We start from the raw sequence: 24,295 nt of genomic DNA on the forward strand, positions 1-24,295 counted from the left end.
ATTCTTAAATAGCAAATGGGGATACTATCCCTCTTAGAGTGTTGCTAAAGATTAAAATGAGATATGATATTTAAAGCACAACAGTAGGTCTTCAGTTGACTTCTCACAAATATTGGTTCTCTACTCTTCTCTGACAGATCTAATAGTCTATGATTATGTTATCTTCTTTTCATTTATAGGTAGGAATTTATAGAGAATTCTATTAAAATAGACAGTTTTTAGTACATGGTGGGTCATACAGTGTCTTTTGTAATATAATTACCAAATGTAGAAATGTCTTAATATCATAAGACACAAGTAAGCAATAGCGCCCCTTCTCAAGAAAAAAATCATTATAGTAGAATTCTAAATTTTCTAAGATGACTGGAATAAATCATCATGTGCCCTGTGTATTGGCCAAATTTGATAACAATAATTTTATTGATGAATCTGTAATTAAAGATAAATGTTCTGCGTTTTTGATTATATGTGATTGAAACAAACTCTTCTTTTTATAACATGCTTAGTCACTGTGTAACTTCCTGCGCATTTAAGTGTTCATTTTGTTAGAATTAGCATGTATTGTCATCCTTACTCCCAATGTTATGGGATGAAAACAACTCCAGCGTCTGAATCATTCATCCATTAGTGACGGTGAAATAAACCCATAGCTGAAATAGAATTAAGAAATTAAGTGTTTTAATTTCAACAAAGGCAAAATGACAGATTGGTTTTGGAATAGCTGTTGGCAAAGCATAGATATAACGCCTGTGACCAATATAAACAGGACATTTATTGTTTTCTGACTTTATAAGTAAGCGGGGTTTGTGAAAATCTCAGTTCTTCTTGCTCCATCATGAGAAATGCAGAGATGATTGGACAACTGGGGCTTCTGCTTCCTGCTAAGAGCCTACTTTCTGTAAGAATCAAATAGCGTCAATAGACCTTGAAAGGCCCATGGAATGGGGCATTCACTCAAAGTACAGAAACACAGAGATTTTTTTCCTTTACCCAAAAGTCGCTCTGTGTTTCTAGGCTCTCTCTGTCTCTCTCAGTTTTATTCAAGGTTTTTTTCTAGAATGGATTCTTCTTGGATGTAAATGACTGTAAAACATTTTTCAAGGAAATGTCTTTTTGGGTAAATGCAGTCACACCATAATAGAGGACACGGACTGTGTTTGACTTGAGCCAAAGAAAAGAACTTCCCTAGATGCTCTTATATAAACCAGGTGCATAAACAGAGTGCACTGTGACAAATCTACAAATTCTTGAGGGGCTCAAAATACAAGCTAGATGCTGAAAGACCAAGATACAAATGCTAAAGTGAGGAATAGTCTTTCCTGTTGGGGAGGTCTATTAGCAAGAATCTCTAAAATAGAAGACACGATTTCTCTCTTGACAATTCCCTAATATTTCCAGAGCCAAATACTTTATAGCTTGGTCTACCAGTGCGTCACAATCATGCCCTACCCAAACAGTACACCTTTGTCCTTGTTACTACTAGTGCCGTCCGTACCCACATTCCATCCCCACCCACACTCACCATTTCCAACACTTCCTTCCCTGAGCCTTTGTTTGGCTGCTTCCTCTGCCAGAAATGTCTTTCTTCCTCTTCTGGTGAACTGGGACCCAACCCTCAAGACTAGCTCAAATGTCAATTCCGAAACCAGTAGCTTTCTGGGAATCTCTTCTCCCTACCCCCAAGCAGAATTAAGTTCTTCCCTCTGTACTCCTTTAACCCTGGCATTTGCCTACACAAACGTGGCACTGGACACATCGCATTACTACAAAATATATATGGTATCGCCAGTGCCATTGGTTTTATACCTTCCTGCATGTGTTCATCTCCTCTACTAGCCAGTGAGTTCTTTGCTTACGCACCCTCACAATCCAGGGCCTGGGACATAGTAACCATAAATCATATATTCTCAACAGAATTATTAAAATCCATGCCATTCATGTGCACAAAAGTCTAAAGTCTTCAGAGTTTCTACCAATCTGTAGTTTAAAAAAACAGGAAAGAGGACTGTATCACCTTTGCATATATTTGTTCTTTGAGTATTTGTTTATTTACTGATGAGTCATCAAGGTACTTTTAACATTCAAAATTGAGTTTATTGAACTTGGCAAAGTGATAAATTCATTTATTTCCTTCTATTTCCCAAGCTAATGGAGTGTTTGTTTTATTTTAAACTCCTTTTTGAAGGAGTAGACATTTATACACACAGACAGTTTGTTGACTATCAAGTGTTGTTTAGATTTAGGTTCGAGACCCGCAGCTTGTGGGGAATGGAGATGCACAAGGGTCCAACGGAAACATATAAGTTAAATTTAAAGTAGCTTGAAAGTCTGCCTTCTGTCGGTAGATCATAGATTCATATGAATTGTGAAGTGATATAATTTAATGTTAGAAAATACCAGGGTTTTCTTCTCTATAATTAGAATGACTTGGAAGTGGAGTGGGTTGGAGAATATTTAGAAAAGAGACAGGGAAGATAAAATTGTTGAGAGAAAGTCAGCTTGGCCGGATGGTTAGATGTGGGAATTAGAATCAGAAAGAGGAAAATCCCATCCAACAAATATGTATAGACATTGGCAACGGGGTCCTAGAAACAAGTAACTACATTAATAATTAACTAACATATTAAATTAACATTAAAAGGCCTAAGAAATGGTTGAGATTTTGACACCCACCTCAGGGAAATTGCTCCATTCTTGCAAAAGAGAGGTGTCAATCTTTTTGTAGAAGTGGCTCATTTCTTAGGTTCAATGGGAGCACCTGCCCTGACCGGAAAGGGCCTCTTCAGTCATTCCTTATTTTAGGAACAGGAGTTACTGGGCATTTCAGCCAGAAGGGACAGTCAGAACAAAGTCTCATTGTGATGATCAGTGAGTGGTTCAGTGTCCTAGAGGGTAGTGCTAGAAGAAGGGCTTGGTTGAGATGAAGCTGGAGAGGCAGAAAGGGCCAGGCCCCGGGGCTTGATTTGGTACATAAAGACAAAGGGATTTGGGGGAAATACCTGCAGTGACTCAGCTTCCTGACACGGTCCACTGTGCAGAGAGATGGGATGGTTGTGGACATGTGCTTTCTTTTCCAAAAAATGTTAGAGTGTTATTTTCTGGATTTCTCTAGTTGTCAAAATTTGACAGAGATAATCTTCTGAAAGCATTTTATCTCTGTTCTCATAAAATGTTTATAAATGTATATAACTGTGTTTCAGGTCTTCCAGTGTGAGAATACCACAAGGAGCTTTCTGGCAATTGTAAGGAGCTGTGCCACAGCTGTGTGCAATAAAGGGGGTGTGGTTTATAGGGCATGCAAAGCTATCCAAGAAATAAGATTCTGCTTAACAGGTTTAGACACAAATCTTAGCTGCACAAATGGCTAAATGTACTTGGTTATGACAGGTACAAAGAGTCATTTTGAGTCAGTGAGGTCACCAACTTCAGTGCAAAAAAGGCTGAGAGTCAGTTTTAGCTATTGGCTGTTATGTTTATGAAATGCACCCCAGACTGGGCAAGATGCTAGCTTTCACTTGCCTTGGTAATACTTAAATAACATGAGAGAATGTGGGATACCACTTCTTCCAGTAGCTCCAGTTAAGTCTTTCTGTAATGATAGGTTTCTACTGAAATAATAAGCTTAACCACATTTGCTCACAAAAGCCCCATTCTTAATGGGTCAAAACTATAAATGGTACAAACAGCAAAAGCAATCATTTGTTAATCCATAAATCTGTTATCTGGATGTAATTTCCATTGTCCTTCATTCAGTTCTTAAAACAGTGAAAACATAAATATAGATCCTCAGTTTCTTTCCTTCCTTCCTGCTTCCTGCCCAACACACACACACACACACACACACACACACACACACACAGAGATATGCAAATACACACACACAAAAAGGTGGGGAAAGATAGTCCTTCCAGAAATATTTCTGATGGCACATTAAAAAGGGAGTACCTTTGGCTTTTAGACAGACATACCTTTTCCAGATTACAGATTCTTCCCAGACAGGTTTAGACACAAAAACTCAGCCACCAACTGATTGCAGTAGGTAAAATTAGGTCTCTGAATGTGTTAGCTTGGTGTTTTAGAATTCTTAACCTAGATGTACTTTTATATACATATATATATATATATATATATATATATATGTCATTTATTTGGTGTGACAGAAATTTTGATACCAAAATATTATAGGGAAGCATTAAATAATCACATATGAAAATGCATTCTAAGAATATAGTAATTAATAAGGTGTGTTTCTCACATTTAGTGTGTACATATACATAAAGACAAAAGCTTGGTATGGGCTATTATTAAATCCTAGGATGGTTCGGACACTCTTACCTTGCTCTGAAAAAAAAAAAAATGAGTGTTTATAACCATGGAAATGGTTCTTCATCTAAAGGGAAAGTGGGGAGATGGCTCAACTAACAATAAAGAACTTAAAAGTATTTTTATTTAAACTTCAATTCATTGGCAATCATTATTCTTTAACTCAATTGTGACAACAATCAGTGTTGCTAGGTCAGCAGCTAATTCCAGGTTTCTCTGCTCACTTTATGGCTTCATCCTTGCTTGTAACAGATGATGTGTTGGGTTGACCACTGGACAAGTCGTCCATTGCCATATTGGAGGAGAACTTGCCAACTCTACAGAAATTATAAACTTGAAACAAGAAGAGAAACTTTATTGGTTACCAGGGCCCTAGTACAGTATGTATTCATCTCCCCCTACCTTTGTTTGGGGAAACCTCCTATCTTACATTTCAGGCCATGTGGTTTGGGTGAGGTTTTCCTTACCCTTAGCTTCAGGGGTGAGTTTTGTGTTGGTTTAAGCCAATCATCCTTTCACATCCCTTTGACTAGAGTAATTGACTTGGGGATTTACTTGCAACTTAATTTGGGCAATGAGCAAACCCAAAACATTTGTTTATCTGTTAACAGAGAAAAATTCCATTTTCTGGACTTGAAGCTGAAAAAAAGTATTAATCCTGAGGCAATAATAGCCATCTAGAAACCAGGAGGGGAAACCTTACTTCAGAGTGAAGACAGTGCATTAAAAAAAGCCAAGTCCAGAGAAGTAGAGAATCAGGCTTCAGTTACTTCATTGAAGCCCCTGAATTAAGGCTTATCTAAAGCCAGTCCTTACTCTTGGACTTCTCATTACAGCAATCAATAGGTTCCTTACACGTTTTGGCCAGTCTGGTTGGGTTTTAAGTTGCTTGCTATGTTAAGAATCCTGTCTAGATATAGCATATCACCTTATTATTGAAGCACCAGCTTAGACTTTTACCTTCTTGTTGTAACTCCATTAGGATGATAGCAAGTAAAATCATGCCCCGACAGCTGTCAATGACATCAAAGAGTAGATCTCATCTCTATTGATATTTCTGATTATATATGTATGTATGCATGTGTGTATATATGTGTGTGCATATATACATATATCAAAACAAAGTTCTTTTTGGTGGATTAATTAATGTCTTTTTGATTACACAGCAAGAAATTGGGTTTGCTAATTCTGCGTCCAGTAATCCATAAAGCGTGCATTACAACCATGTAGCTTGAAAGAGGAAAATAGCTTTAGGAATATCTGGATCTAATATCTTAAGGATTAAGCAGTGTTAGGAGAGGAAAGCCATGCTGATTAATAGAGACCCCTCTAGTGGCCATAAACAGGTACACAGAGGGAATCATAATCATGTTTTCTCATCTGTACTGCTCCAACATTTTGCCTCCTCTCATACCCTGCAGCTGAAATTGTCTCATTGCGTCCAAGTAAGCTCAAATAAAGTTGGATGATGAAGAACTGCAGCCCAGAGGCAAGTAGCAGTCATGTGCATTGGGTTGTAGTTTGAAAGCTGACAGGCTTAAAGTGGCTCATAATATGCCAGAAAAGAGATGGGGTCAGCTATTTACTGTGTAATGTTCAATGGCATTATGAAAAATCTACTAAAGGAAATGTGACACCTTGTTAAGTCCCAGCAGCAGAGGCTGGGAGAGACAGTGTCAGTTATGCAATGTTTTACTGCATGAATATGAAGTTTATTTCAAAGATCCTCTCCATACCTATTAACCAATATTGAGAGTACAAGTGTTATATGAGCTTCTCAAAGGTATTCTACATTTTGTATTTGTACAAAAAGGCTTCTGATACATCTGCTTAGAAATGTAGCAATTAAACCCAGATAGTAGAAAGTAATAATAAAGATAATAATGAAAAATAGATAATGCTGTATTTCAGTATTTGTCCCTTCATCATATTATGTGACACAAAGTATCATAAGTCATCTGAGAGTATTCTAGTGTCCCTTGAAATCTATTAGCAATTAACTGAAATAATTTAAATTTGCTAGACTGGAAACTGGGGTAGAGTGAAAGAAAAAGAAGCAAATAATAATAAATACTTATACAGATTCATTTTAAAGATAATCTTGAGTTTCTGAAAGTAGAATAAATATTGATAAGAAACAAAAATAGATTTAAGGCTCGCTCAAGGCAATCTAAATGTAATAGTAATTTGAAATGTTTTATTTGATGGAAATCTTTCAAGATGAATTTTACTACATCGTGCGGTTCTGATAACAGGTTGGCAGACGTGGCCTTTTGAGTGCAATGTGACCAGGCACTTTTCTAGGTACTGTGGATACATCAGAGAATAAACATAAGGACACTATCCCTGACCTCATGAAGCTTACATTCTAGTATGGGGAAACAGGAAATAAACATGAGAAAAAACTGCATTACATAGTATATAGTATCGACAGAAGATGTTAAGTGCTATAAAAATACAATAGGGTTGAGCTGCTGGAGCAGGGGATTCATTTAAATAAGGTGGATAGTGACACTTCAGCAAAGACTTGAAAGAAGTAAAGAAAGGAACCACATAGATATCTGGTGGAAGACCACTACAGATACAGAAAACAGCAGTGCAGAGATTCTGAAGAAGAAATGTACCCAGTGTGTTTGAAGAATAGGAAGGAGGTCTGTGTGTCTCGTGCAGAGTAAAAACGGGTACAGTAGTAGGTGATGGGATCAGACAGGTGTGAGATGGAGTCTTATAAGGATTTAGATTTTTTTAAATTGAGGTATAATTGACATATAACATTATATTAGTTTCTTCAATATCTTGTAAGAACCTATAATGGAAAAGAATCTGAAAGAGAACACATGTATATATATATATAAAAAACTGAATCACTTTGCCGTACACCTGAAACATTGTAAATCAACTATACTTCAATAAAAAAATTCAAAATTTAAAAATGTTTAAAAAATTAAGTAAACATTATATTAGTTTCAAGTGTATAAAGACTAATTATTTCTGTATATTGAGAAATGATCACCACAATATGTCTGGTTAACATCCATCACCATATATAGTTACAGAATTTTTTTCCCTGTGATGAAAATAACTGGAAACGTGTACCGTCTGACACCCTTCACCTATTTCACCCACCTCCACACCCCACTCTCTGCCTCTGGTCACCATCGATCTGTTCTCTGTATCTATGAGTTTGGGTTTGTTTGTTTTGTTTTGTTTTCAATTCCACAAAAAAGGAGGTCATACGGTATTTGTCTTTCTCTGTCTGACTTAATTCTCCTAGCATAATGCCCTCTGGATTCATCCATGTTGTTGCACATGACAAGATTTCATTCTTTTTTATGGCTGAATAATATTCCATTGCATATATATATATATATATATATATATATATATATATATATATATATATAGTCACATTTTCTTATTTTCTTTATCCATTCATCTATTGGTAGACAGGTTGCTTTCATATCTTGGCTGTTGTAAATAGTGCTACAATGAACATGGGGGTGCATATATCTTTTCATATTAGTGTTTTTGTTTTCTTCAGATAGATACCCAAAAGTGGAATTGCTGGATCATATGGTAGTTGTATTTTTTTTTTGGCCGCACTGCCTGGCATGTGGGATCTTAGTTCCCTGATCAGGGATCAAACCCTCATCCCCGCCCCCCGCCGCAGTGGAAGTGCAGAGACTTAACCACTGGACTGCCAGGCAAGTCCCGGTAGTTCTATTTTTAATTTTTTTGAGGAACCTCCACACTGTTTTCCATAGTTGCACCCAGGATTTAGATTTTTAATGCATGTGAAATAAGCCTTAAGGGAGTTTTGAGCAGAAGAGTGACATGACCTAACTCAGTGTTTTAACAGTGTCAATCTGGCTATGTTGAGAAGAGACCGTAAGAAGAAAAAGGTAGAAACAGGAGTGTCAGTTATTGCAATAATCCACGCAAGAGGTGGTGTGATTTAGTTCATGGTGTTAATATCGGAGGTGGTGACAGGTAATTCTAGATATGCTTAGAAGGTAGAGCCATAGGGATTCTGATACATGACAATAAAGGATGGAAGGCAAAGAAAGGAGACAAGAATTATTACACGGTTTTTGACCTGAGTAATGCAAGTTTGGAGAGGTCATTTCCTGAGGTATTAAGACTGTATGTGGAGTGAGTTTGGGAGGAGTTAGATGAATCTGGAGTTCAGAGAGATCTTGACTGAGAGGTCAGTTTTGGAGGCACCTATTTAAAGCCATGAGACTGAATGCATAATGGCACATAGATAAACGAAGTTTCTATTTTAAGCAATTTGCCAGTCTAAATATCTAGAAAAACTTCTTCTGGTGTAGAACACCTAAAATGCTAGATAAAACATAATAAACTTTAAATAAGTCTGAGCTCTAGTAATGAAAACAATCAGAACCAGCAAAGAATAAAGAACGGTTGCACAGTGGTAAGCCGAATCTAAAGTTTCTTTTGACCTGAGGGCATCTCTCAGTTCCTGAGGGCTCAGAGCCAGGCTTTTAACTAGCCACACATGTTTAGGACTGGAAACTAAGCTGCAAGCCCCTAGAATATGGTGGACAAATAAGAGATACTTTAGTATAACAGAAAACTTGAAATAACTTTCTTAGAGAGTGCATTAGGATAAATCAACCCACCAGTGGAAAGGAAATATCCCCCTAAGGGGGATAGCCGGGATGGGGGGTGGGGGGAGGGATAAATTAGGAGTTTGGGATTAACATACACACTACTATATACAAAATAGATAAACAACAAGGACCTACTGCTATACTCAGTAGGAACTATACTCAATTTATTGTAATAATCTATAATGGAAAAGAATCTGAAAAAAAATGTATAACTGAATCACGTAGCTATACAATTGAAACTAACACAACATTGTAAATTAACTATACTTCAACAAAAATATTTTAAAAATACAGTAACCATCTTACATTAAAAAAAAGAGAGAGAGAAAGGAAATAGTCTTAGACTCGGCACGGGTGGAGGCATGGATTTATGTTTAGGGGACAGAATTAAAACTTCTTGTGTGGCCCACAAAACCCTCAGTCTGAAAGTTAAGTTTCTAACATAGTTCTGGGTTGTTGGTGACATCAGGGATAAAGCAAAATCAGAAGCAGTTCCTCTCTGAAGGAGATGATTTTATTACTTACCTGTGTAAGATATTTCTTTCTCTCTGGCTCTTTCCCCTCTCCCACTTTTATCAGGACATTCTTTCCATTGCCTCTCTTGTCCTTTATCTTATTTCATTTCTATTCTCAGCAGTTTTCCTCAGTGTCGCAGTCTACTTTGGGAGAGAACCCTAGCGGGCCAGGTTTCAGAGATCACAGAAACTAGACTGCTCCAGTCCCTTGCAGTTCCACAGCAAGCTCTTACATCCACCTGCCACCAGAGTGGGTAAAACCCATCAAGGTTTTAGCAGCAGCTCCTGAACTGACCCATTGCACTTTGTGAATATCTGTTGGCTGTTTTATAGTTCCTGTGTTCTTAGACACTGGGTTGCTTCACATTACTTCCTCCTGCAGAGTATGTGGATCTTAGGGATGTTGAAGGATTGTCCCTACTCACTTGTAGTTTTTACTTCATGAGGATAACTTGTCTCCTAGTTATTCTAAATATTGTCTTTCATTCTTTGGTTTTGCTTTCAATTTTCTCTGTTTTTATATGGGGCTTTGGGTTGCATCAGAAACTATGCCCACCACAATTGCTATCTTCTGGAATCTCCATAATACATTTAAAAAAAAAAAAAAAGGAAATAGAAGAAAAGACTCAGCTTTTATAAACATATATGAATATATATTTATGTATACATACATATATGCAAATATATGTAAATATATACAAATATACATACACAAAAAATCAAGACAGTTCTTAGAATAATGGTACATGAAGAAAGAGCAAGCAGAGATTGTTAAATAGTAAAATGCATTACTGGAAATAATTATAATGTGCAATGATCAGGCCAGCCTCAGGAAAAATTGTCAACAGTAATAGGTTTTCTTTGGTGCTGAGCACCTCCTGATTCTGTGGTCAATGCCCTCTTCTGGCTTGCCACACCTAGCATCCCAGTAACCTATGTTTTGTGCCCATCTATGGCCTATCAATATCTTTTTAATCCTTATTTCGCATTCAACCATAATTCAATGTTAAGAATGTTAACTAGTATTTTTGGAAAGAACAGTAGACTAAGTGGAAATCTCAGTTTAGCCATTAATTGACTGGATCAGCTTTGACAAATCAATTTATCTCTCTGTTATATATATATGTGTGTGTATATATATTAATTATAGATAAATTATATATATATAATTATAGATAAATTATAATAAAAATAAAGAAAAAATGAAATCCAGAGCTTGTAATTCATTAATAAAAAGATAAGCATGAAGCACATACATATAGAATAGAAACATGAGAGACATGTGACCCATTCATCCCATGTCCTTTTTTACCTGGTTATAAAACTCAATTCTAAACTCTTAACAACCAGGGTGAAAAAAGTACATTCATGGCTCTGTGTGCTTCACTCACCTGTGATGCTCTTTTACAGCTAGAGTCTTCTCCTGCCATGAGATAGGCATCTCTGGCCTCCCTGCCAAAAATAGGGTTCCTGACCGCCCCCTTCTACCATATCTTTCTTAGCTACTTGTTTCGTTTATAGAATTTATCACCTTTCCAATTATTTTATATGTCTGTGCATTTGCTTTTGGTCTGTCCTCTTTAGTAGACCGTAAGGCCCATGATGAAAAACATTATGTCTGTTATTTTCAGTAATCTGTGCCCAGTGCCCAGCGCAGTTCCTGGAGCACACTAGGCTCCCAGGTATTTTATAAATCTTAATGCAAAAGAAAAAAGTGAATGAATGGAACACTTGGTCAAAACTCTGCAGGGGACTAGTCTGTGACATTTGAAAATGGGCGTTAGGGTCAGAAGATAAGTGTTGTGCAACAAGAATAATGTCTCTAAATTTAAGACAAAGAATAGATAGTATCAAGAAAACATAAAGCTAGCTAGGAAAGCACACTATATAGTTAGACAGAACATGGGAACTATTACTAAATAGGAAAACAGACCTTTCAAACAGATAACTCGACCAAGTTATTGGTTAAGTAAAAATAAGCTGATAAAATATGACATTATTTGAAATAAATTTTATTATTTAAACAGTTAATGGCATTGTGAAACAAGGTAAAACTGGAAAAAATAAGTTAGAGTTGAAATTTACTGGGATGTGTCACAGTAAAAGAGACACTGAAGGAAAGATATAAAAATTCATTTCTAGTGAAGAATATGAAAGGTGCTACGTGGAATGCCAGTAAAAGAATCATGGCTGCAAGCACTAAAAACGTGATCATAATGAGTAATGGAAATGTCACCTGAGACAGTAGGAGAAGTTCTTACTCAAGTAATGAGTTTGAGTAGAAATTAGAAGCTAATGACTTCTTGTATAGTTCTCTAGTTCAAATATCAACAAAATTATTGAAAAGTATTCCATGACCATAGCACATATGTCAGACCATATACCTGATAGAATATGCTTTATGAAAATATTAGAAACAGTTGTTCAAATTCAGGCAAAATGGATTGACAATGTGGGTAGTGCAATTTCAAAGGACAGGATAACTAAGAGGAGGACAGAGGAGAGATGGAATGTCACATGCTGGCCTTAGGGATGGTAACAGTGGTTAATTCTTCCTCATAGGGGCAGCTTATGCTCTGGAATCAAACAAACAGACAGACAATAAGAAAGTGCAACCAAACAGCAAGACAATTAAAATTCTTCACAACGGGAGTCTGAATCCAGCTCCTGCTTGATCCATCATTTCCCTGACTTTCAACCATTTTCCTGTGTCATGAAGAAATAGAGAAATAAAGCCCAGAAATTTCTCTCAAGGATGCAAAATGCATGCTTCTCTAGTCTCTGTGAGAGTCAATATCTTTTTTTTTTAAACATCTTTATTGGAGTATAATTGCTTTACAATGTTGTGTTAGTTTCTGCTTTATAACAAAGTGAATCAGCTATACATATACATATATCCCCATATCTCCTCCCTCTTGCATCTCCCTCCCACCCTCCCTATTCCACCCCTCTAGGTGGTCACAAAGCACCGAGCTGATCTCCCTGTGCTATGCGGCTGCTTCCCACTAGCTATCTATTTTACATTTGGTAGTGTATATATGTCAATGCTACTCTCTCATTTCGTCCCAGCTTACCCTTCCCTCTCCCCATGTCCTCAAGTCCATTCTCTACATCTGCGTCTTTATTCCTGTCCTGCCCCTCGGTTCATCAGAACCATTTTTTTTTTTTTCGATTCCATATATATGTGTTAGCATACGGTATTTATTTTTCTCTTTCTGACTTACTTCACTCTGTATGACAGACTCTAGGTCCATCCACCTCACTACAAATAGTTCAATTTTGTTTCTTTTTATGACTGAGTAATATTCCATTGTATATACGTGCCACATCTTCTTTATCCATTCATCTGTCGATGGACACTTAGGTTGCGTCCATGTCCTGGCTATTGTAAATAGTGGTTCAATGAACATTGTGGTACATGACTCTTTTTGAATTATGGTTTTCTCTGGGTATATGCCCAGTAGTGGGATTGCTGGGACGTATGGTAGTTCTATTTTTAGTTTTATAAGGAACCTCCATACTGTTCTCCATAGTGGTTGTATCAATTTACATTCCCACCAACAGTGCAAGAGGGTTCCCTTTTCTCCACACCTTCTCCAGCATTTATTGTTTGTAGATTTTTTCTTTTAATTTCTTTTTAATACATTTGTTTATGTATTTCTTTTTGGCCGCATTTGGTCTTTGTTGCTACACGCAGGCTTTCTCTAGTTGTGGCGAGTGGGGACTACTCTTTGTTGCGGTGCACAGGCTTCTCATTGCGGTGGCTTCTCTTGTTGTGGAGCACGGGCTCTAGGTGCGCGGGCTTCGGTAGTTGTGGCTCACAGGCTCTAGCATGCAGGCTCAGTAGTTGTGGCACACGGGCTCAGTTGCTCCGCAGCATATGGGATCTTCCCGGACCAGGGCTTGAACCCGTGTCCCCTGCATTTACAGGCGGATTCTTAACCACTGTGCCACCAGGGAAGTCCCATTTGTAGATTTTTTGATGATGGCCATTCTGACCGGTGTGAGGTAATACCTCATTGTAGTTTTGATTTGCATTTCTCTGATGATTAGTGATGTTCAGCATCCTTTCATGTGTTTGTTGGCAATCTGTATATCTTCTTTGGAGAAATGTCTGTTTAGGTCTTCTGTCCATTTTTGGATTGGGTTGCTTGTTTTTTGATATTGAGCTGCATGAGCTGCTTGTATATACTGGAGATTAATCCTTTGTCAGTTGCTTCATTTGCAAATATTTTCTCCCATTCTGAGGGTTGTCTTTTCATCTTGTTTATGGTTTCCTTTGCTGTGCAAAAGCTTTTAAGTTTCATTAGGTCCCATTTGTTTATTTTTGTGTTTATTTGCATTTCTCTAGGAGGTGGATCAAAAAGGATCTTGCTGTGATTACGTCATAGAGTGTTCTGCCTATGTTTTCCTCTATGAGTTTTATAGTGTCTGGCCTTGCATTTAGGTCTTTAATCCCTTTTGAGTTTATTTTTGTGTATGGTGTTAGGAAGTTCTAGTTTCATTCTTTTACATGTAGCTATCCAGTTTTCCCAGCACCACTTATTGAAGAGGCTGTCTTTTCTCCATTGTATATTCTTGCCTCCTTTGTCAAAGATAAGGTGACCATATGTGCATGGGTTTATCTCTGGGCTTTCTATCCTGTTCCATTGATCTATATTTCTGTCTTTGTGCCAGTACCATACTGTCTTGATTACTGTAGTTTTGTAGTATAGTCTGAAGTCAGGGAGCCTGATTCCTCCAGCTCCGTTTTCCTTTCTCAAGATTGCTTTGCCTATTCAGGGTCTTTTGTGTTTCCATACAAACTGTGAAATTTTTTGTTCTAGTTCTGTGAAAAATGCCATTGGTAGTTTGATAGGGATTGCGTTGAATCTGTAGATTGCTTTGGGTAGTATAGTCATTTTCATAATGCTGATTCTTCCAATCGAAGAACATGGTATATCTCTCCATCTGTTTGTATCGTCTTTAATTTCTTTCATCAGTGTCTTATAGTTTTCTGCATACAGGTCTTTTGTCTCCTTAGGTAGGTTTATTCCTAGGTATTTTATTCATTTTGTTGCAATGGTAAATGGGAGTGACAAACAAATGTTTTTTAGAGCATGTCACATTCTCTGAATTGGAGCCTTAGGATAAGTTCTTACAGAGTGAATCAAGAGTTTAAAAAGTTTGCAATAAATCAATAATCTTCTTTCTTTTAAAGTTAGGAGAATTTCCCTTAATACGATATCATTGTACTTCTGAATTTAGGAATATATTTATTAAAGTCCTTATTGAGTACCAGTTATTACCAAGAACTAGGTGCTGTGGTTAACTGAACTACAGATCTGCAGCCTCTACCCTCAAGCTCACAGCCTAGTTGATGTGGAGATTGGGGTGGGGACAGAACACTGTGGTAAAGGCCATGCCATTAAGCTCTGCCTAAGTTACCTTTGTGGCAGTGAGGGCTCCCAGAGGAAGAGATATTTGATCTGTGTCTTCGAGGATGAATAGGGATTCACCAAGAAGACAGAGGCAGAAGACATTCCAGGTTAAAGGAACAGCAGTTGGCATGATGCACACATGAAGTATGCCAGCAGATTGGAAAATTATGAGGTTTGCTATAATTCAAATAAATGTGCCCAAAAAGATACCATGCTTAGAAAGATCATTGTTGTGGCTGTTTAGAGGAAGTATTAGAAGAGAGGAGAAAGTGGAGTTTATTGGTTGAGAGTTATTTTAATAGCCCAGGTGAAATATGATGAGTGTCTGAACTGAGGTCATTGCAATAGGGATGAAGAAGGGAAGTGAATAGGAAAGAGGGAGTACTCAGAAAGTAGACTCCTAGGTTTTATTTGGTAAACAGAGTAGATGGTGGTTCTAAAGCCAGGATGTAAGTTATAGGAGACACAACAACTTTGGGAGATTATTTTCCTCTGCATACCTGAGTTTCAGTCACCTAAAGACCACCCAATCAATAGTTGGTTATTGATATCTGGAGTACAGGAGAGATATCTGAGCTAAATCTTTGGGAGTCATGGTTGTGTAGATTGAGAATCAAAAAATCAAATGTCTACAGGTTACAGCTACTAAGTAGACAAAGTAAATGAGTAAAGTGGATGATAAGGAAAGGTGAGAACTGTCATGAGCTGGAGAGAGCATGCCCCGCCTATGGGACACAGCTGCTACTCAGTTCTAATAGGTTACTGATGTGGGACTCTGGGGGAACAGTGCTGGCAGCTTTTTTAGAAAGAGAAATCAGAAACCCGGATTTTAATATGGGCTTTCCGAATCTCAAACTAGTTTAAGATTAAAAAAAAAAACAAAACAACTTTGTGAGCCAAAACAAATTAGTTGACTGGCCAGATTAAATCAATGGATACCTCTGTTGTAGATGGTAATGCGAACTGTAAACATGAATGAAATTCCTAAGAAAAATGTAGTCTACAGTGAGAAAAGGAGAACCTCAGAATGAAACTCATAAAAACCTGAGGCTCAAGAGACAGCCTTGAACCAGGTACTGCACAATATAACTCATATTTTTAGTGGTGAAAGAGTAAAACTAACATTTTATTTCGCAGCATAAAGATGTGTCCCATTAGAAATCCATGAGTACCAACTTAAAATAAGCACTCAATTGTGGGCAGTCCTATTACATTTCTTTCATCAGCTCACCCTCATCCATCCCAGACATCATTTAAAATCTTTTCCACTATCTTAAAATCTCTGACCATCACAACTAACTCCAACCATACCCTCTTTCAGCTGGTGACCCCATCTCATAGTTTCCATAGAAAGTGGAAACTGTGAGATAGGATCCTGTGTTTAGTTTCAGGGATATGAGAAATTTTTCTCTTCTGCTGCTCTAGCCTGTTCTATTCCCTCCAGCTTCTCATGAATCTTACACTCTCAGTGCCTTCTATGATATATTCAGATACCCCATCTTAGTCTCTCCGTAGGTTTTTAAACACATCCAGGCCTCTCCCATTAACAAGAATAAAAAACAAAACAACCACTCCCAGGCCCACAAGTTTCTCCAGCTTACTCTATCTTTCTTCCCTTTTATAGTCCAGCTTTGTGAAAGAATCATATACACACCCTTGTCTCCAGTTCCTTTTCTACACTCACTCCTTAGACTATCTGATCTAGTTTCTGTTTCAGATAGTCTGGTAGACTCTCTCTTGTTAAGGTCACCACACTACTAAATCCATTGAAAGTTTTCAGCCCTCACCTTTCTTGTCCTCTTAACATCATTTGACCCTGCTGGCCACTCCACTCTTCATGACCTACGTTACCCTGGCTTCTGTGATATCTGGCTCTCCTGGGCTTCCTCCTACTCCTTCTTCAGATCACATCTTATTCTTCACTTCCCCTGGGAAAACCCTGCCTTTACTGGTTCAAATCTCACTATTGTATGCTCTCTGAGGGCAATAAAACTCTCCTTTGTAACATTTTTCACTGTGAAATTTTATATTTTTCTGTGTGCTCTCCCCACTTGTAAGCTGAAGATAGGTAGGAAGCATGCTAGATTTTCTCATCATCGTATGCGTTGTACCTGGACAGAGTCCTGGGGCTCAATAACTATGCTTCTAAGGAATGAATGACTAAATAACTGAAAATGAGTGAATTTAAAGCCTGAAACTACAGACCATAGAGGCTGCCTCAGTTGCCTAGCACATTATTTCATATTTGGATCATTTTCATTTTTATTAATTAAACCACAAATTTCAGAAGTTTAAGAAGGGTTATTTCAATCTATTTAATTTTGGGATTATTTTTAGTTTTTATTCTTCAACTCACACTTAGTCTATAATATAACCTTTAAGTAGAGTGACACAAAATGAATAAGAGTTTGTCTCTACTCTTAAAAGGCGTAATTTTTTCCTCTTCATATATATTAAAATTTAAATTGGAAATAAAATGTAAATATCTATTCATTCAAACAGCTGCAAATACAGAGAGAATAACAATAAGAATGAAAAAGAACAAAATAGTTGGAAGTCTTTAAAATCTCATTGAAATTATATAAAAAGGCTTTTATTTCACCCCAAATATTTTTACATTATTAAATATGTTCATGTAAAGGATCTGTATCTAGAGAGATATATAAAGGATCTATGTTTAGAAACTGGTATGAATGAACACTTTCAGTATGGGAAATGGACCAAATATTATTGCTTATGATCATCAGCTATATTCATTCAACAAGGCTTTATTGAGCACTTGCCATTAGTTAAGGTAAGCTAAGCCAAGTCTTCATGACCAACTGAACGTGAGATTGAGCATAGGGGAGAGGAAGAGATCAAAGGGCACAGAGATTTCTAGATGTGTTGACTGCAGGCAGGATGAACAGGAATTATTTCTGGAAGTTTTGAATTTGGGCTGCTGATGTGTAACTAAATTAAAACATGTTGACAATATGCCTACAGTGAAAAGTAAAGAGTTCTTGCTTATAAATATCATTTTGGTAATAACTGACACATCAATGATGGTTGAAGGTCAGGGAGTAGTCAGTGGTGCTGGATGTCAGGGAGAGGTCAAGCCATATGATAAATGAAAAACGCTTTGAGATTTCCTAATTAAATATAGATGAGAGTCTAGTAGATAGATTTGGAGATTATAAAACAGAGGATTTTCTCAGAACTGAATGTGTCAAATCAACTCAATCCATGTCAGACAGCCCTGTGTTCAAATCCCAGGTTTGTCACCTTCGATATAGGACATTGGTCAAATTTACTGAACCTCTAAAAGCCTCAGAGTTTCTCATGTGTAAAGTGGAGATAAGAATATCTGCCCCCTCTAATGTTTGGGGAAGAATTAAATACGATGCTTGGTACAATGTCTTTCACATAGTAAGTGTCAAATATATAGCATTGATGAGGAGGAGAAGGACAATGGTGACAACCATCCTATGTTTATGAGGGCCAGGACAAGTAAAAAGAAAGAAGGAGACTTTGATTCAACATAGGGATGACATTTTGAAAGACCAAGTCATCTAGATGGAGAGGTGAACTGTAGGAAGGGTAAATTTCACATCACTGGAAGGAAGGACCAGATGGTCATTTGACAGCAAGCTGACAATGAGGTTTGAAGCATGAGATAAAGGTCGACATTCTAGTTCTATGATTCTATTATAGCTCTATATTCTATATAGTTCTATGATTCTGTTAGTTTCCCAGGGAATGTGATAGATAAAGCGGGCGTAATTTGGGGGAAGATGGGAAAAGAGACAGCTTTCTTATAAGATGAATAGAATATCTGATATATTATTTCACAACAAAATCAAATGATCCCCAGCTGGACAATGACGGTTTTGTGGTCAAATGCAGAGTGGCAGCTATTACAGTTGACCCTTGAACAACACGGGGGCTCAGGGTGCCCGAACCTCTGCCCAGTGGAAAATCCGAGTATAACTTACAGTTGGCCCTCCATATCCATGTTTCCTCCATATCCAAGGCTCCGATTCTACAGATTCAAGCAACCGTGTAACACTGCAGTGTTTACTATTGAAAAAATCTAAGTATAAGTGGATCTGCTCAGTTCAAACCCAGTGTTGTTAAAGGGTCAACTGTATACTCAAACACATCCCCATGCCACTTCTGCCCACACATTGAGTTTTACTAACAGCAGCCTCATTTCTTTTACTGTAGTGTCAAAACTTTAGGAAAACAAAAAGAATTTTGTCCTCAAAACATGTTGGGACCCCAGATTTGTGGGAACCACAGTATGTATTTTCCTAAAAATAAAACCCTGGATTTTGAAAACAGGCTCTTTGGCGGGTGATCAGTAGCATTACCAAAGAATTACTCAATTAAGAAAATAATTACCTATAGAAATCTCTTAAGTGTCAACTCTCCAAAAACATTTCACTTTACTCTTAATTTTTGAACTCCACATAGGATGAAGTATTATCAATGTAGCTATTTCTGAAGACTGTTCTTTTTGTTGTTTTTAGAGCAGTGGTCTTGAGTGATGGAACCACCCCCATTTGTTCTTGTGACGGTTCATATTTACTCTTGAGTTGACTGGCTAGAACTAAAACTGTAAATTCTAGCCCTAAGCCTAAATGATATTTACAGTCCTGAACTCACTCTCACAACCTCCAACAAAGAACTAAGAGACTCTAAACACTGGGATAAGATTTAGCATGACATTATTCTTCTGAAGAAAACATTTCAGATAAATCTTCCGAGTCTCTAGGTGTCAGAGTGTATAGGATGCTTTGTGCAATAATCCCTCAGAGGAGAAACCTTGAAGGAGTCCTATTTTTCCTTATGGCATATGAAACCTGAGCATGTGAATTGTTCTTACACACACATCACTTATAAATTCTCCAGCGAAAGAACTCTTTTTAGTTTTAAACAGACCAAAGAGACCTGTTCTGGACCTGATTTTCTCCCAGGCTAGCCGACTTAGAAAGTGGATTTACAGTTCACTCACATACAAACTGAGTGCAATGTTGTATAGACGTCTCCAAGGACAACACTCTTTGTGTTCTGAATAAGAAATAAAATCACCAGGATATCCAGGGTCTTTTAGGGCTATCTCAGTCACACCCTGTATCTTGAGTTGTAATTATGAGAAATGCATCAAAGCAACTCCTCATTTGTGTACGAATGAAGAGAAGGGACAGGTCCCTTTTATACTTGCAGAGTAAATAAGGTCCGTGTAGCAACATGTTAGCAGCTTGGCATTCTTGGATTTAACAGTCATGGTTCTACCTAGTCTTGTGTGATATTATTAGACCCTGGCTGGCAATGTTTTATACTTCTGCTGAGGCATATTTTTGACTTGAACATGCTGCAAGGCCAGAAAGTTTGGATTAACTAGTGAGCAAATGGATGACTGCAATTAACTCAGCATCCACATCTCAAGACACATTTGTTGTCTTCCTTCTGGAACTTATTTACAATAACTGGAGTAAGGTTATTTTATAATAAAACCTTTGTTCACTTATGAAATCTGGTCGTGAAGTAGGAAAGGAGACGGTTGAATTTGAAATTGAGTTTAATGCATGCTCACTGTAATGGAAATATGATTGGATCACATTTTGAATTTTGTCCAAATTTTTTTCATACCTATGAATTTAGAGAATTCACAAGGCCCCATCTTCAGAAATATGGATACAAGGAGTTAACTGTATCTATAAAAAAGGTGTAAAACATGTCAAGGCACATGGAAAGGAGTTTGAGGATGAGAAATGTAATTTAATTTCTGCCTTCCAAAAAAAGTCTTCAAGGCAATGTATCCTTTTTCCAATGTTTGATCTTTTAAAAGATTTATTTGGAGGACATAAACATTATCAAAAAACCTTCTGTAGGATCATCTTAAATGTTACCCTACAGAGAGAAAATACCTAAAACAATTCCCCATTTCCGTCACTAAAACTCAGTTAAGTTTAGTAATATAAACTCATCCTGAAAATTCTTTCCTCACAAAAATTTTAGTATAAAATGTTGATATCATTTGATAAAGAATTACTTACCATTTCATAATATAGAAAATGTGATGAATGTTTCCTACTAAAGTAACTTCTGCTTTGATGTGAAATCCTTCAGTGGTTCCTCATTGCCTTCAGGATAAAGTCCATACTCCATCACGTGGCCTATGCGCCCCTTTATTGCCTTCCATTGGAGCCTCACCTCGAGCCACGCAACACAGCTCACATTTCTCCGAGCACCTGTCATACTGAACTATTGGCAGTTCCCAGACCTTCTGGGCCTTTGTTTATGATGCCTTCTCTGTCTGAAACTCTATACTCAGTCTTTTGACCTTTACAACTTGCCTCAGGAACATGTCTTCTAAAAGGCCCAAGAACTTCCCCAGTCGGCACTCAGTGTCCATCAACACCCTTTCCCAAGCACCCCGTGTTTCTGTTTATCATAGCAGTTTTAATGCTGCATCATAATTGTCTACTTGTCAATTTTCCTCATTCATTCATTCAAGCATTCCACAAATATTTAATGAATATTAACTACATGACAATCACTACTCTAGGCACTGAGGACAAACAATGAACAAAAAAACTACCAGCTATCATGGAGCTTAGCTTCTAGTAGGGGCACAAATATAATAACACATAAACATATTTATAATAAAATGCCAGGCAATCTTAAATGCTATGAAAAAAAAAAAAAAACTCAACAAGGTAAGATAAACAGGGAAAGTGGGGAAACAGATCTGGTGGGGAAAGTTGTTGCTTTTAGGAAGAAAGTGGTTTATTTTTAGAAAGATGATCTTCAGGGACCCTTTATTGAGACGGCAGGGTTTTTTGTTTGTTTGGTTTTTGTTTTTTACATAGATTTGAAGTAAGCAAGAGAGCAAGCAATGCTGGTGTTTAAATGAAGTTGTGTTCTAGTCAGAGGAAACTATGCATGCAAAGGCTGTGAAATGCAAATATTCCTGGCATATTTGGGGGAATAGCAAGGAGGGCAGAGTGGCCATTGTACATACACTGTGTTAGGGAGAGAGAGGAGTGGGAGATGGTATTAGAGAGGTGTCATGAAGTAGGACAATGGTTCTCAACAAGGCTGTACATTAGAAACAACTGGTGAGCTTTAAAAAATATAAGACAGCCCTGTCTTATCCCGAGAGTTTAACTTTAATGACTTGGAGTAGAGCCCAGACATTGGTATTTGTTCTTCTTGTTGTTTTCTATCATGTTTTTTTCCCAAGGTTTAATAAACTTTTGATTTTAGAATAAAACTTTCTAGAAAAGTAGCAAAGATAGTACAGGGAGTTCCTGCATCTCCCCACCCAGTTTCCTCTACAATGGTTGACATTTTGCATTACCATGGTACATTTGGTACAACCAAGAAACCAACATTAACTAAATAAACTCCACACTTTATTAGGATTTTACTACTTTTTCAGCTGATGTCTTTTTCTATTCTAGGACCACATCCAGGATTCCACATTACATTTAGTTATCATGATTCCAATAGTCACCTTTAGTCTGTAACAATTTCTTAGGCATTTTTTTGTTTTGTTTTTCATATCCTTGCCAGTTTTGAGGAGTACTGTTCAGGTGCTTGGTAGCGTGCCTTTGATGTTTTTCTCATGTTAGCCTGAAGTCATGGGTTTGGGGGAAGGATACTCCAGAACTGAAGTATCCTTCTCATCACATTATATCAAGTATGTGCCATCAACATGACTTAATGACTTATCACTGATGATGTACCTTTGATCATTTGGCCAAGATAGTTTCCCAGGTTATACACTGTAAAGTCTCCCCCACCCAACCTTTTCCATTATTCTACCTTTTGGGTCAGTAATTCAATAAGCACAACCCTCACTCAAGCACGGTTAGGGGGTGGATTTAAGGTTCATTTTTTGGAGGGAGGAGGCACTGATATTTTTAAACAGATCCTGTGATAATTCTAATGTGCAGCTGATGTTGGGCACTTTAGGCGGCTTTAGGATTTTGACCTACAGTCTGAATGAGATGGGAAGGCATTGAAGGAGTTTGAACAACTGAGTGATGTAATCTGACTTGTGATTTCAAAGAATTTCTCTAGCTTTTTAGTGGACTATGGGGTCAAGGACAGGAGCAATGAGATCAGTTGAGAGGTTATTACAATAATTCAGGTGAAGAGACTATGGTATTTGGGACCAGGGCTGGCTATGAGCTACCTCTACCGAAAGGGATCATGATTTCTTTATATCTTCAGACCCTAGTACATATAATAGATGTTCAATAAATATTGCATGAATGATTGTGAAACAGATGGTTTATGTATTGCTCTTTGGGAGACAGCACAGCTCAAAGGGTAGTAAGATAAGAAGTCTGGGAAGGTGCTAGAACATAACATGACCTGGATCATTTACAACCAGTTGAACAACTGAAAACTTATATTCGTTATCTATAAAATGGAAATAACAATCCTTCAGGGATCTGTTTATACTGCTAATAACCTGCCACGATTCCCCAAGCCTTACATACACCCAGTGATACAGCAGAGATAAAAGAGTGAGATCTGGGTTTCTACAGCCTTGGTTCTTATTCCAGTATTGGTACTTATTACTTTGGCCACATTATATCACTTCTGTAAGTCTCTGTTTCTTCACCTTGGAAGTGAAGATATTAGTTCCTATCTCATAGGATTGTTGCGAACATAAAAAATATATTATATTTAAAAGTGCTTAGAATGATTCCTGGCATATAATAAGCTCTCAGTGTGCAAGTTACTACTATTGCTGTATCATCTCCAGGGTATGTATTTCATGTTCTCAGAACATCTTCTCACTTAATACTACTGTGTTGGATACTCTCTATTTGCCCTCCAGATCCATACTCCATCCTGCTCTGGGCCTGGGCAGCTGACCTGTACGGGCTGTGTCAGGATGGTATCCAGTTGGAAGGCAATCACAGGCCATCACAGGATGAAAGGAGGATGATGGTAGGATATCAGTCCCCCTCAGCACACAGCAAGGTTGACACTGGCCGTGTTTTCCTGTGGAAACCCTCAGCTCCTGGCCAGAAGCCCTCTCTACAACTTTCTTTCCACTTCCAGTAATCACTTTCTTTCCTGCCCTTGAAGGCCACGGGGTGGTAAAGGGTCTCCCTTATTCCTGGCCAGGGCACTGTCCCTTTTTCCATATATGTACTCGCACTCTAGTAAATCGTCCTTTTATTGGAATCTTCAGTTACCTAGTTTGGATGTACATCGATTTCCTGTTGAAATCCTGACTAATACATCTGGAAATAGGCATCATTCCCGTTTTGCAGGTGATAATACTGAGGCTTTAAAAGACTATACTCAGGATAGTGGAAACAGCAGAAATTTCAAGCTAGATAACCATGAGTTCAAATACTGTGTAAATTTGAGCAAATTACTTGAACTCCTT

General features: G+C 37.6%; 1 long non-coding RNA gene across 1 annotated transcript in view; it reads right to left on the reverse strand.

Moving 5' to 3' along the window:
* The window catches only part of LOC132365166 (uncharacterized), a 68,275-nt gene extending 47,211 nt beyond the window's left edge, over nucleotides 1-21,064 (reverse strand). The window contains exon 1 of the long non-coding RNA XR_009503049.1: nucleotides 20,934-21,064. This is a non-coding gene — a long non-coding RNA (uncharacterized LOC132365166). The remainder of the gene's footprint in view (nucleotides 1-20,933) is intronic.
* Between the last annotated feature and the right edge of the window lie 3,231 nt (nucleotides 21,065-24,295).

Source organism: Balaenoptera ricei, chromosome 4 (genome assembly GCF_028023285.1).
Source record: "Balaenoptera ricei isolate mBalRic1 chromosome 4, mBalRic1.hap2, whole genome shotgun sequence".
NCBI classification, from domain to species: domain Eukaryota; kingdom Metazoa; phylum Chordata; class Mammalia; order Artiodactyla; family Balaenopteridae; genus Balaenoptera; species Balaenoptera ricei.